The following is a 12,458-nucleotide window of genomic DNA, read 5'->3' on the forward strand; positions in this document are numbered from 1 at the left end:
AGCTTTGGTGAGTACCTGACATCCACCCAGGGTCAACCCATAACAAATCAAACACATTGATAAGGTAACAGAAGATGTCCAAAGGTTACTGAAATGTAAAATTGACTCTAGGGATGGGCAGACCCTTCTAAACAAAATCTGCATGTCTGTCTTCTAAGAGTCGTCAATTATTTAGGCTATGACAATCACAATCACCACAGCACTTGAATGAGCATCACCACTACATCCTTAATCTTTCACTGAGGAGTTTTACTTTCAGCATAATAAATACAAGCATCTCAAAACAATCTGTATTTGTGGCAAAGCCCAAGCAGAAAAATTACTTTTCAGTCTGCCCTGACTGTCCCAGCAAAGCAAGTTTATCCTTCAGGAAACCATTCTTTCATTCCCATGTTGCTTAAGGTGCCTGCAGTTTACCAAATGCTTACTCTGTTAGGTTCTTGTGATCTATGACTTCAACCTTCTGTAGGCAAGCCTGTGAATGATTCCTTATTTTCACTTCCACCACAGCAGATTCTGCACTCAGCTCAGAAAAGAGGCTTCAGGTTTACACTGTGAAACGTATGGCTTATTCAAGACATAGTCCCACAAAAAGATTAGGTAACAAAAGAACTGCATTGCCTGTAAATACAAATATTTTCAAATTAACATATTTGTCTCTGAAAAATGTTTTTTGCAAACTGGATATTAAGATCTTGCCTCTGGCTAGAAGCAGAACTAGTTAACAAGACTGCACATTGTTCAAAATATTGGTTACTGCATTTAATTACATTCAAACTAACGTGCACTTAATGGTGCTTCTTCATCTGTTTCCTGGCTAACCAGGACCCAGATTTCTAGCAGAAAAGGAGGACTTCAGGACTTTTTTGTTCTTCAAGCATAAAACCAGACAATCTACTAGATCTTTCTGTTCCGGGCTCCACATTAAATATTTTTACTTTCTCACTCCAATCTGTACTTATATTAATACAGCACTCTTCTTCTGAGATTACTCTTAAGAGTTTGATGGAAAGCAACACACATATCAAAAGGATACCAAACACAAGCACACACAGAGGCCTAAAGCACTTAATTGTAAAACCTCATTTTCAACTCCTCAGTCTTTGCAGAATTTCAGCTACCATACTTAAGTTTTCTATGCAAGATCCCTGGCTGAATCTCAGTTTAGCTTTGGGCAATTCCTGAAATAAAAGGTTTAGGGAGATCAGGACAAAAAAAAAAAAAAAAAAAAAAAAAAAAAAAAATAAAAAAAAAAAAAAAAAAAAAATACAAGCAAACAAAAATTTAAGCCCAAATATAAAGAAAGGTGAAAAGGTGACAATAAAATAAGGATATACAGTAATTACAGGTATACATAGCTGTAATTCAGAAATGCTTGCTTCCCTCTCTATAATTCAGATTTAAAAGGAAGTAGAAAATTGTATACCAAAAGTAAGAACATTTGAAGACCAAGCATACAGATAAAAAAATAGCTACAAGTGCTTGCTTATTATAGTACTACAGCTTCTCTCTATTCATCTCCAAACCTACTCAAGACCCACAGAGATTAAGTGCCTGGGTGTCTCTTCTTTGGTGAAATACCATCTAATCTGCTACCAAGTCAAAAAAGATGTATCAGAAAAATGGAAAAGTGATATTCTCCAGCATGACAGTCAGTTATTCTTGCCTCTTCCTCGATCCCACAGGACTACTCGATGCCACAGGACTACTACAGTCTCTTTGATTCCTCCAAGTGACAATTTGATGACAATTTGGTATCACTTTCTAGAAGCATGGCACTTTCTGAAATAACTTCTCTTGGTAGAGGGTTAGATTTTTGAACATAACAGCCCACAAAAAACAAAAGTCCAAGGCACCTTGAATTGTATACTTGTTGATATAAAATTACCTCGGAAATTCATCTATGGATTGGTATTATATTTGTAAGAATTCTGAAGGATAGTTCACATTTGCAACAAAATCATTTTTGACGCTCCTCATCATAAAACCCATGAAAACAACATTGTATTTTTTGTATGCTTCTAGCAATATGAACAACAGACAGTAAATAAAAAAAGGACCATTCCCTGAATGGGAATAAAATCACCAGACTTACAGAATGTCTACTGCCCATCAAATCTCCATTTTAAACAAATCAGAAGAGTCAAAAAAGACAGTATGATATATCCTTATTCATACTAACTATATAAATATAACTCCAGAAGTGCAAGAGTCAAGATTTTGCAAGCTGTATTAATTTATACACTCTCCCAACCAAAAGAAAATCCTTCAGCAATATTTTGTGCAAAAGGCAGTCATATGAAGCCAAGTAGGCTACGTTTATGGGTCAACTCGTACATCAAGCTTTCACAATGTTACCTTGTGGGTAGCTTCACAGTCAAAGATCCCAGGAGGGTTACTGCCAGCATCTTGCAAACTCTAACAATCCCCCATAACTGCTTCATGTGTACAAGATTAATAAAAGAGGTTCCTGTACGTTGTTGGGCTGTCCCCCCACACATCTGGACATAGCCATGTGCACAGAAAGGCTTGAGTAGAAAGGGACCTAGGAAGTTGATGTAGCTCCACCAGGCACAGACAGGGATACCACCCCCTAGATAAGGCAGCTCAGGGCCCCATCCAGCCTGGCTTTGAACATTTCCACAACTCCATATCAACAGTAAATGTCACCTGATAAATAAATCAATCTAGTCCTAAACACTGTATTGCAGAGAGCAAGATTTTTAGGTAACTTCCACTTCAGTGGAGATTACTTCAACTCCACATTCCAGTTTACCCTTCTGAAACAGTTTGCAACTTTCCACTAGTCTTCTAACAAATCACTTCTAGGGGAGATATTAGACCAGATTTTATAGAAATTAGATTAACTGCAAATAAAGATTGTACAGTTTCACAACTTAATCGCTGTTATCTGGATTGTGATCCAGTTGAACTACTGTTCATCTCAAATAAAAAATACTGACCACACATGAAACCTCTAAAAAAAAAAAAAAAAAAAAAATCAAAGTAGCTGGTCTGACTGTGCAATTACCAAAAACACTTTCACTTGTGTAGTGCTGAAGTGCCACTCCTAGTAACAGGTTCTCCTTGTATCTCCTGTATCTCCCCTCTGGAACTCCACATAGATAATTCACAAGTGTCTGCAGCTCATCCTTGACAGAGAGATGGTGATACTGATTTTTTTGCTTCCTCCTGATATACGAAACATGCTTTTAAGAAACTTTTCTTCACTGCAGACATAAAAAAAGGTGAAGGCACAATTGGTTAGCTTTCAGAAACAGAGACTGTAAGTGAGAAAAATAGGACAAGACTTCAAAAGCTAAAACAACTAATGCAGAAAAACAAAAAGAAAGTTGCAAGGACTATCTGTGTTGACAAATTATTCCAGATGAACTGAAGACGTCACAAAAAGTTATAGAGTAAGCCATACTAATGGAAATGCTAAAGTACATATTTTCTTCTAATCCAAATTACCTACTGAAATTAGGTAATAACTGCTATAATTAAAGCTAGTAAGAGTCACTTCAATGTCAACAAATCTTGATGCAAAGAACACATTCTCCTGAGTTTATATGAAAAAAGAAATTAACGACAGAGCCTTGCTTTGTCTTCAGTTATGAAAATAAACTGTTCTCCTGTTCCAGGTCTTCAATACTGCCCCAAAATTTAATGATATAAGGTTTCTCACAGCTCTACAATTAGGGATGCATTGGAAATTATTTCATGAATGAGTAACAGGGGCACAATATCTATTTTGCAGAAGACCTGGTCAAGTCATTCAGATTTAGGCCAGCTTCCTGTGTTGCAACAGCTGCAGGAATGATACCAAGTGATCTAAGAAAGTACAGATTTCCTGAAGAGAATTTCAAGCTGGGGAGAAACATGAGATGTTGCTTGTCCGCCACAGGATGCAAATGCCAATCCATTAGAAAGGCTAGGCTGTCCTACTCCTGCACTATGGTCTAGCCTTCCTCCCCTGGTCAGGAATTAACTAACCATGTGGACGTACTCAGCAATCTCTTTTTGTAGTTGCACAGCCAGGACTTACTTCAAATAACATCAAGTCCTTAGATGAATAACTATAGAGTGCTGACTGGGACAGTGTACAAGATATTGTCAAATGCCTCCTCTTCTTCCTGGTTCACCTCTAAAAAGTTTCTGTAATTCTATAACACACATTTCTTCTCTAGGATCTTATAGTGACTTTATCTCTACTGCTACAGTACTAAAAATCACTATTAAAACACTGTTCTTGAAAAAGAAGCATCCTGAATAGCTATAGGGCCCCCAAATAATTAATTTTATATTTCAAAAATTGCTAACAGGCAGATTTGCAACCTCGTGTTTACAGCCTTCCTCCTCTTCCTTGCTGCTAGAAGACAGAGGAACATGCAGTATGCCAGGAGCTCACAACAGCATGCATGAGCAGGCACACATAAAAATAAAAAACTTTTTCACTTTTAGTTGTCCAGTATTTCTTTACACATTCTAAAGCTTGAGAAATGACAGTTTCCAGTAGCCATAACCTACTGCTGCATTTGAAGGTAACCTCATTCAACTACTTCATGAAGAAACAGTATGTACCAGCAGACAAGGTCTTTGAGTTTCTCGAAACAGCATTTGCCTACTACAAGCAAACTGCCATAACTTCATTAAAATATTACTTCTACTATGCCTGTCTCACCCAGTTGCCTCATGGATGACAGGCCTTAAGGAAAAAGCCATATATTAGATGCTCTAAGGTACTACAGATCTACTACACTCAACTGTTAACTTTGAAAACTCACTCACAGCTTGAAAACAGGTCTATTAATCGCATTCAAGTACAAAAGCACTTATTTTTTCCCCCTGCTTTATACAAGAAAAATAGAAACAGACCATCTTAACCACATCTGAGCAGGAAAACAAAGTTTGCCTTGAAATATGAAGGTGTAGTTACTGTAGATACTCCTTTCATCTCTCTGAACAAGGAGGCTGTCTAAAATATCCCTCTAGCTGACCTAGATGCAACAGAACACAGCAGAAGCCTGCCCCAGCTCAGCAGGGATTCAGCACACTGACACCACACAGTGCACTTCGGTCTGCTTTTGGATTAGTTCTGAGGTAAAGGAGTGGCAGCATTCACAACCACAAGCTAAACACTGACTTCTGTCGCACAGCTCGTGCTGAGTGATGTTTTACTAAGGGAGCGATTTTGATTAAAACTCCCAACTGGAGCCTAACCTGATGAACACTCTCAAATGTCAGCTAGGTATCTGAAAGTCATCTAAGCATTACTTAGAAAGGCCAATTCATAAAGGATCCACCTACCCTCTCAGCATACACCCAAGGACAAGAGTGCCTGTTTTTATCAGTAAGATATTCTTATCCTTAAAAGCACCTCTCTGTACCTAACCCTGAGCAGCTCGCAGAGCTCTGCGGATGACAGGATTGGCACGGTAGCAGTAAGCATCAAGTACTCAAGTACTTCTGTGACTCTTGCACTTCCCACATCCCAGATGATAGGTGGACAACTGTTTATTTTAGTTCCCTGTCACATTTACTAACTGTGAGATCACAAGCTACAGTGTAGCCTTCAGCACGCTTCCTTCCTCAGCCACAGAAGCAATTTCTTTCTCCTTTTGTAGGCCCTCACCTAGATTCCCATCTGTTTGCCTCTGCTCCAGAAAGGCTCTCAATTAAAAAGACAGTCAGTTTTACTCTGCAAAAACTGGCACAGCACAAAAAGAACTGTCATGGCTCACTTAAGATTTATTTTTGATGAACTGTCCTACAGGAGAGCTTTGGAACACAATAGCACAATTTTAATTCCATTCAGAAAACTTATGTGGTGCACATATATAGTAACAGAAGCACAGGTACAGACAGTAAAAAGTCTATGGGGTTTTTTCCCTCCCATATAGAAGTTCTGGTTTTACTTTTTTTTGGTCTTTCAACTCTGTTTTTCAGATTATTTCACTCCTAGGCAGACAGGTGCTCCAAGTACGATCATCTTTGCTGCAAAAATGATACATGGCACTTACACTGCACAGTGTAATTCCAAACTCAGTTACTTAGATACAGGTAATAGTACGGTTTTACACTACAGCTCTAAGTTCAACCTTGTGAAGTAGCTCACAACACTACAAGAAGCATCCCTGAAACATACATGTACCAAAGGAATAAAACATCACATCTAATTAGTTAGCTTATTTTTGCAAAGCCTTTAATGTGAATAGTACTAGTATTCCCCACTATTCACTCAGTTCATTTTTATCTAGAATAAAGTCTACAAGATAGATTTTGAGCAAGAGTAAAAAAACATGCAATGAATAATAAAAATGAAAATACTCAACTTCACTGAGTTTGGTTGGGTTTTTTTCCCCTCCCAAATACTTGTGACTTTAACATAGAGGCAAGTCACCCAAAAGGTAATAACTTAAATAATGTTCCAAGTTTTTCACAGGGATAAGAGACTCTTTCCAAAGGGAAATACACTTGTTTTTGAATGGTTATTCTTAAAGGCAATGTGATTGCTTCACTGCCTTTTAATTATAATTCATGGAAAGGAAGAGTGTTTCTTGCCTCCTTTTCTTGTAAGAGTAATTTCAACGTATACTTCCCCGTGAAAGAGTGACAAAAAGTCTTTGTCATACGCTGTCTACACATCTCATGCCAGAGTAAGACGCAGCTGTGTATGTTAAATTACAATTACACTAATCAAAACATCTAAACGCAAGAACACATACACAACCTGTATGATTTTCAACCTGGGCATCGGTGACATACCCTCTGTCTTGGAACTGTACTACCTTACTATCGTATCCCAAAGCAGTACTGAGAAAGACTTTCCTTTTTTTGTTCCATTTACCCCGAGCAGCATAATCCATGCCTTCAAGATGGAAACAGGAGTAGAAGCATGCTATTCTCTTTCGCAAAAACCTTGGATTGTCATCCTCTTTTGTAATCGAGGGCCAACAGAAGAACAGTCAGATTTGGTTTTATTCTCCCCTCTGCAAACTTTGTTTTCCTCCCATCACCTCTTGACCAACGCACGCAGAAAGGTACTAGGACCTCATGCTCATTAGACGGGTTTGGCGCAGGAAGTGTCAGTCAAATTCTTCCATTTGCTTTGACATGGGTGATGGTGGGGTGCTTAGACGAGGCGAACATCCCTGTCATTTCCTTTTCATTTTGCGATAAGCAGGAAGGGAACTTGCAGGCCCCCGCGCTGCCTGCTTGTCCCACTCCGCGGCCACCCCAGGCACAAGCCCCGGCCGGCCGCGCCCGGCCTGACCCCCCCGCCTCGCCCCCACGCACCGGCCGGAAAGAGCGAGCGGCTTCTCTCCCCCGGCCGGACTAGGTGGGGCTCGGCTCGGACTTCCCGCTGACAACGCCGGCGGCCGCCGGGCACCGTCCCCTTCCCTGCCCGCGGCGGGGCCGAGCCGGGCGTCACCCGCCCCTCCCCGCGGCCGTCCGGGCCCCAAGTCGCGGCCCCGACCCGCGGGGTTACAACTTTCCGCTTCCGCTCCAACTTCTGCTCCGGGGACCGGCGGGCGGGGGACGGCGGCGAAGGGCAGGGCCGGGCCCTGGGCCCGGCCGCGACGGCTGCCCCTCAGCGCCCCGCTCCCCCCACCCCCTCGGGGTCCCACCACGCCTGAGGCCGGACGAGGCCGCGGCTCCCGGTTCCACTTCCGCCATGTTCCAGGCTGGTGCCCCTTCCCTGAGAGCGCGCCGCTCCCCGCCGTCGCCGCCGCCACCCCCCGCGCGGGGGGCCGGGGTCGCCGTGAGGGAGCGGCGCCCTCTCCCGAGTGCTTGTGCGCTCCAGGCGGGAGCCGTAGCTTAGCCGCAGCTCGGAGGTGCGCCGAAAGAGCATCATGGTTGTTTAAAGTTAATTAAGAACGTAAAGAGCTGGAAAAGTAAATGCCACTGCACTATTTCCTGCATTTCCAAGAAGGTGTTGAGATCCGCTAGTTTCAGAGATGCCGCATGCTGCTGGTTTTATGTGGACCATTATGCCCCTGGATGTGAACAGTCTATCATTATCCTTGCCGATACAAAGCAGGATTCCCAGTGCCTGCAAATAAACCCTTTGTAACTGGAAAATATAGGTGACATCGGAGGGGGGGGGGCGGAAACGTGATTTGCGTAGTTTAGGACTAAAATAACAGAAAAGCTAATACCGTAATTATCTGATAAAGGTTAAAAAATAAATGAGCATTTATGTTTCTAGGAAACACTAAGTAAGCAAAGAGTTAACGTGGTCCTTTCAGACGAAACTCGTGCTCTGAGGAAGTCCACGGCACTTCCACACTTACACAAGAGCGCATAAAACTGACAGGAAGTTGCAGTGAGGCTTCTGGCAAGGAGAGTGGGTGTGGAGGAAGCAGTGGCTTTCTGTTTGTAGGACAGAGATAGAAAAGGGAGAGACCGTATGAGTTCAAGCCAATCTGTGAGAGATGCTAAAGCTCAGAGCAGGGTCAAAGGATGACCAGGGAAATGAACTGCCCTTGGTAGGGAAGACTTCATCGGGATACAGGGCATCCAGAAAGCAACACACTTCAAAAAATATTTTTCTTTTACAGTGTTGCTCCCAAATCCGGAATGTCATAAAATCTCTTCCAAAGTCCAGACAAATCTCTTGGTCTTTTACAGCTTAAACCCGTGTGCGTTCCTTTGATAATGAATCCCTGTAAATGATGGATAATGCAAGAGAGCTCTGTTTGTGAGAAATCAAGTCCATAGAAACCAGTCCTTTCTCAGCAAAGCATTCTATGCAGAACAAAAATCATTAATGAGATGAGTAGCTGAAATACAGCCTTTCAAGTGAAAATCAGAAGGGCATTTCATGCAGTTATTAGCTGTGTAGCATATTAGCTCACCAGACAGAAAAATACTTGTGTTCTTACTTTTTTCTGTCACTAGATACTGTTATCAGCACCCAGAAATATTCAGAGGAAAAGAACAAAGATAAATATGCCCAGCCCTCACAACTTTCTTCAGTGAACTAGGTTAATCACAAATAACTTGCAGTGTGTTCCAGGAACAGATACATGTCATTAATGCAATAGTATTTTACAGTGTGCCTTTAATTGTGCTGTGTTTTATAGGCTTTGGGGCAAATCCTCCTCTTTGTTATACAATAAGAAAAGAGGAAGGTGGCCTTTGGGCACCTTGAGTAAATCTCTGTGAGCAGATCTTGGTTTTCTGAGCTTCATATAAAGGTATCTGGAACTTAGTATTTTACGAGAAGTGTATATATACATATATAAACATATGGTTTGCTTAATATAGACATGTTTGAAGATTGATCACTGTAACCAGAAGAAATAGGCAATTAGGATTCATTCTAAGCAAGAGACCAAGTGCTCCCTCTCCCCAACTCTCTCAGCCACATAGTCTGAATGTAAATTGGGCTCTTAATTTTGGATTTTCCCATGAATCATCTAGCTAATCCTCAGCTCAATTCTTAAACCAGCTTTACTCATATCAGTGTGACTGGCAAACAGCAATTGGTGTGCTAACAAGACATACTCACCCAGTACTTCACAGGGCTTGTTCTGCTCAGCTTGCTCAGAATTTCTACCTGCCCAATCACTGACAGCCACTCAGGCAGCTGAACAAGTGCTGAGGTTTCCCTGTGATAGAGCAACTCCCCAGAGACCCAGGAGTTTGGGTGGAATGAGGTGGATGGATGTGGCCGCAGTGCTGCTGGGTTGAATGGGAGCAGCACAGACACATCAGCTTGCTTTAGTGGGCCTGCCCGTGCCCAGCACTGATCTGGAATTTTAAAACAAGGAGGTCAAATACTCAGCTGCCTGTTTACTGAACAAGAAGCAGAAGACACCTGCTTATGCACATGAATCTTAACGTCAAATAGACCTTTCTAAAGCACTGTAACACTTGTCCTTTGTTCTGTAACCTCTGTCTCCCAATTTACCAGTTGCCTGCATGTACTTCAAAACCCTTTTATTTCAATGACCTGCTTAGCTGGAGGTAGTTCAGTCTGCTCATCACTAACATAGTGAGCCACCTGATAATGTCATGGCTCTTGTGAGGAACAACAGAACACAGAAGATCCCCTCATGAAGAAGATCTTACTCATGCAAGATGAGGAGGAAAATACTGACAAATCTTGTTAAAAAGTTCAGTGGAATTAGTGAGGGAGTGAGGTGGGGGTGAGATGATAGATTATTTGGGGAAAACAAAGTAATATTTTTTAAATTATTCCTTAATAAAAACTTGGCAGGGCAGCCTTTGGTCACCTCCAAGTAATTTTCCTAACTTTGCCCTAACTTTGTTTTCAGTGGGACTGCATGGGTGTTGGAGTGAAGAATGTGGCACTCTGTGTATTGCAGTTTCATTACTGCTGAAACACAGCCATCTCTGGGACAGAATGCAGAGCTGGCTTGTGCCAGCAAACTCTAAAGTTAAAAGGGTATGTGGTGCCAGGGAATACAGCGCTGGCTGCATGCCAGCTAGCTGTGAGCTTTTCTAGAAATTTGTCATGAAGGAAAAAGAAACACCATTTGGTAAATCCTAATAGGATGCTTTGCTTTCAGAGGGGAAGCAAATTTCTCATCTTTTAAGGGGAATGGGCTGAAAGGGATCAATTCTTAGCTCTACGACTCAGTTGTTCCAGCAAAGAATGGTTACTAGATTAGAATGTGCTTTGGATCATGAAACAGTAAAGAGAAAACTTCTTCAACACTAAAGAAAAATAACATAATTTTGCGACATAGATATGTGAGATTTTTTTTTAAATTCCATATCCTTCAACATGATTTTCATTTGTTATTTCTCCATACTCAGAAGATTTAGTCACACAGAGTGGGAATACCTGTCTGTCTGGAGAGAACCTTCAGATGCCTCAGGGATGTGTCTTCCCCTCCAGACTCAATGCAATTTCTCTGTGTCTTTGTATCTGTTGATACAGCTTCAGCCTGAGGTTTTTCACCTGATAATTATCAGTTCTACTTGTTCATCATCTTCCTTTCAGACATAGCTTCCATTATGCAGTTCTGCTTCTTAATGTCTCTTCATTGCATCTTCTTGATGTATTGCTCTTCGCTAATCAAAGGTGTTTAATCACTGGTTTAATCATTAGCTTGACTGAAACTTAATATGAAGACTTTTTTCTCAACTTTTTTTTCACTTTCCATGCATTTACGTCATAGTTGAGGAAAATTCTGTCTCTTCGCTCCTCTTTTTCCTCCAAACCATCTTGAGTTAATGCTTTTTCTTATCTCTAAGTGATGCTCCATGACTCTTCAATTTATCTGCCAAAATCTCTTACTGAACTAGCCCTTTTCCTTATCCTTGGCCAAAATCCTATTATTGTTCATACAATATAGCCCTCCCTTTATCTTGTGATTTGTCTCCTTCCCTACCCTGTGATAACTGCTTTGAGGTGCAAAATTTGCCATTGTTTTTTTAAGCTGGGGAAGAACAGACAATGGACATTACTGCAATTTAAGCTGTAAATGTCAGCATTTATTTACAGGGATCTAATTTTTTAATCTCTTTTCTTCTCTCTTTGGGAGACTACTTTTATATCATTACAGTTACTTCAGATAAAGCAAGGAATAGCTGTTTCACAACATAGCTGTTGTGAAAGCACAGTACTCTGAATTGCAGAGGAATTCAAGAAAATGTCCTGAGCTCTGGAATTTAAACTCTTAAAAATTAGGATTCATTTCGTAAAAGGAAAAGCCTACTTTATTTTATCCTCTGTGGAAAAACCTTTTTCAAATTGCTTTGGACAACCAGCTCATCAGATAAGGAACAAGATTGTCACAGCAACGTAAGTGCTTTAAAAGTATAAATTAAGAATAGTGTATCTACTTGAAACTAGAGAATGAAGGTAATTACCTAAAGGAAAATTTGTCCAGGATATGAATGACTATTTCTCTCAAAAAAAGCTGAAAGTCACACACAGATTTTCCCAGTTTCAAAGCTTCAGAAGTTTGACTTCCCTGCTTTTCCAGGAGAGCACTTCTAGCAGTGCATGGTGCAGAAAGGAGGTTACTGCTTTCTGAATCACCAGATATCTGCTGTGATACCTGGATAGCTCTTCAAAGCCTTCCATAAAAGGGCTGGGTGCAATGGCGTTGTGATGACTGATCACAGTGTCAGTGTAAAGCTGTAAACGAACAGTTTCCTCATTTATAATTCAGCACTATCCCCAACAATGTCCTTCTCCACCCCGTTACCAGATATTTTAGAATAATGCATTGAGCAAAATGGAACAGCCTGATCAAAGATAGACTGGGTCCATAGTGGTGGTGCTATCAAGTATGGAGAAAGTGGGTACTGTTCACTCTGCTTCATGACAACATGAAAATACAGAATTTTTACTTGGTAAAAACATGTTTATAATTACATCTGAATGTCAGTAACAACATTTTAACTATTGTACCCTTCTTTTGTTCTTTGATTTTCTTTCATTGCTACTTGTTTCTAGCATACTCATTTATATC

The sequence above is a fragment of the Onychostruthus taczanowskii genome, unplaced genomic scaffold, assembly GCF_017590055.1.
Source record: "Onychostruthus taczanowskii isolate IOZ18803 unplaced genomic scaffold, ASM1759005v1 scaffold35, whole genome shotgun sequence".
Classification (NCBI taxonomy): Eukaryota; Metazoa; Chordata; class Aves; order Passeriformes; family Passeridae; genus Onychostruthus; species Onychostruthus taczanowskii.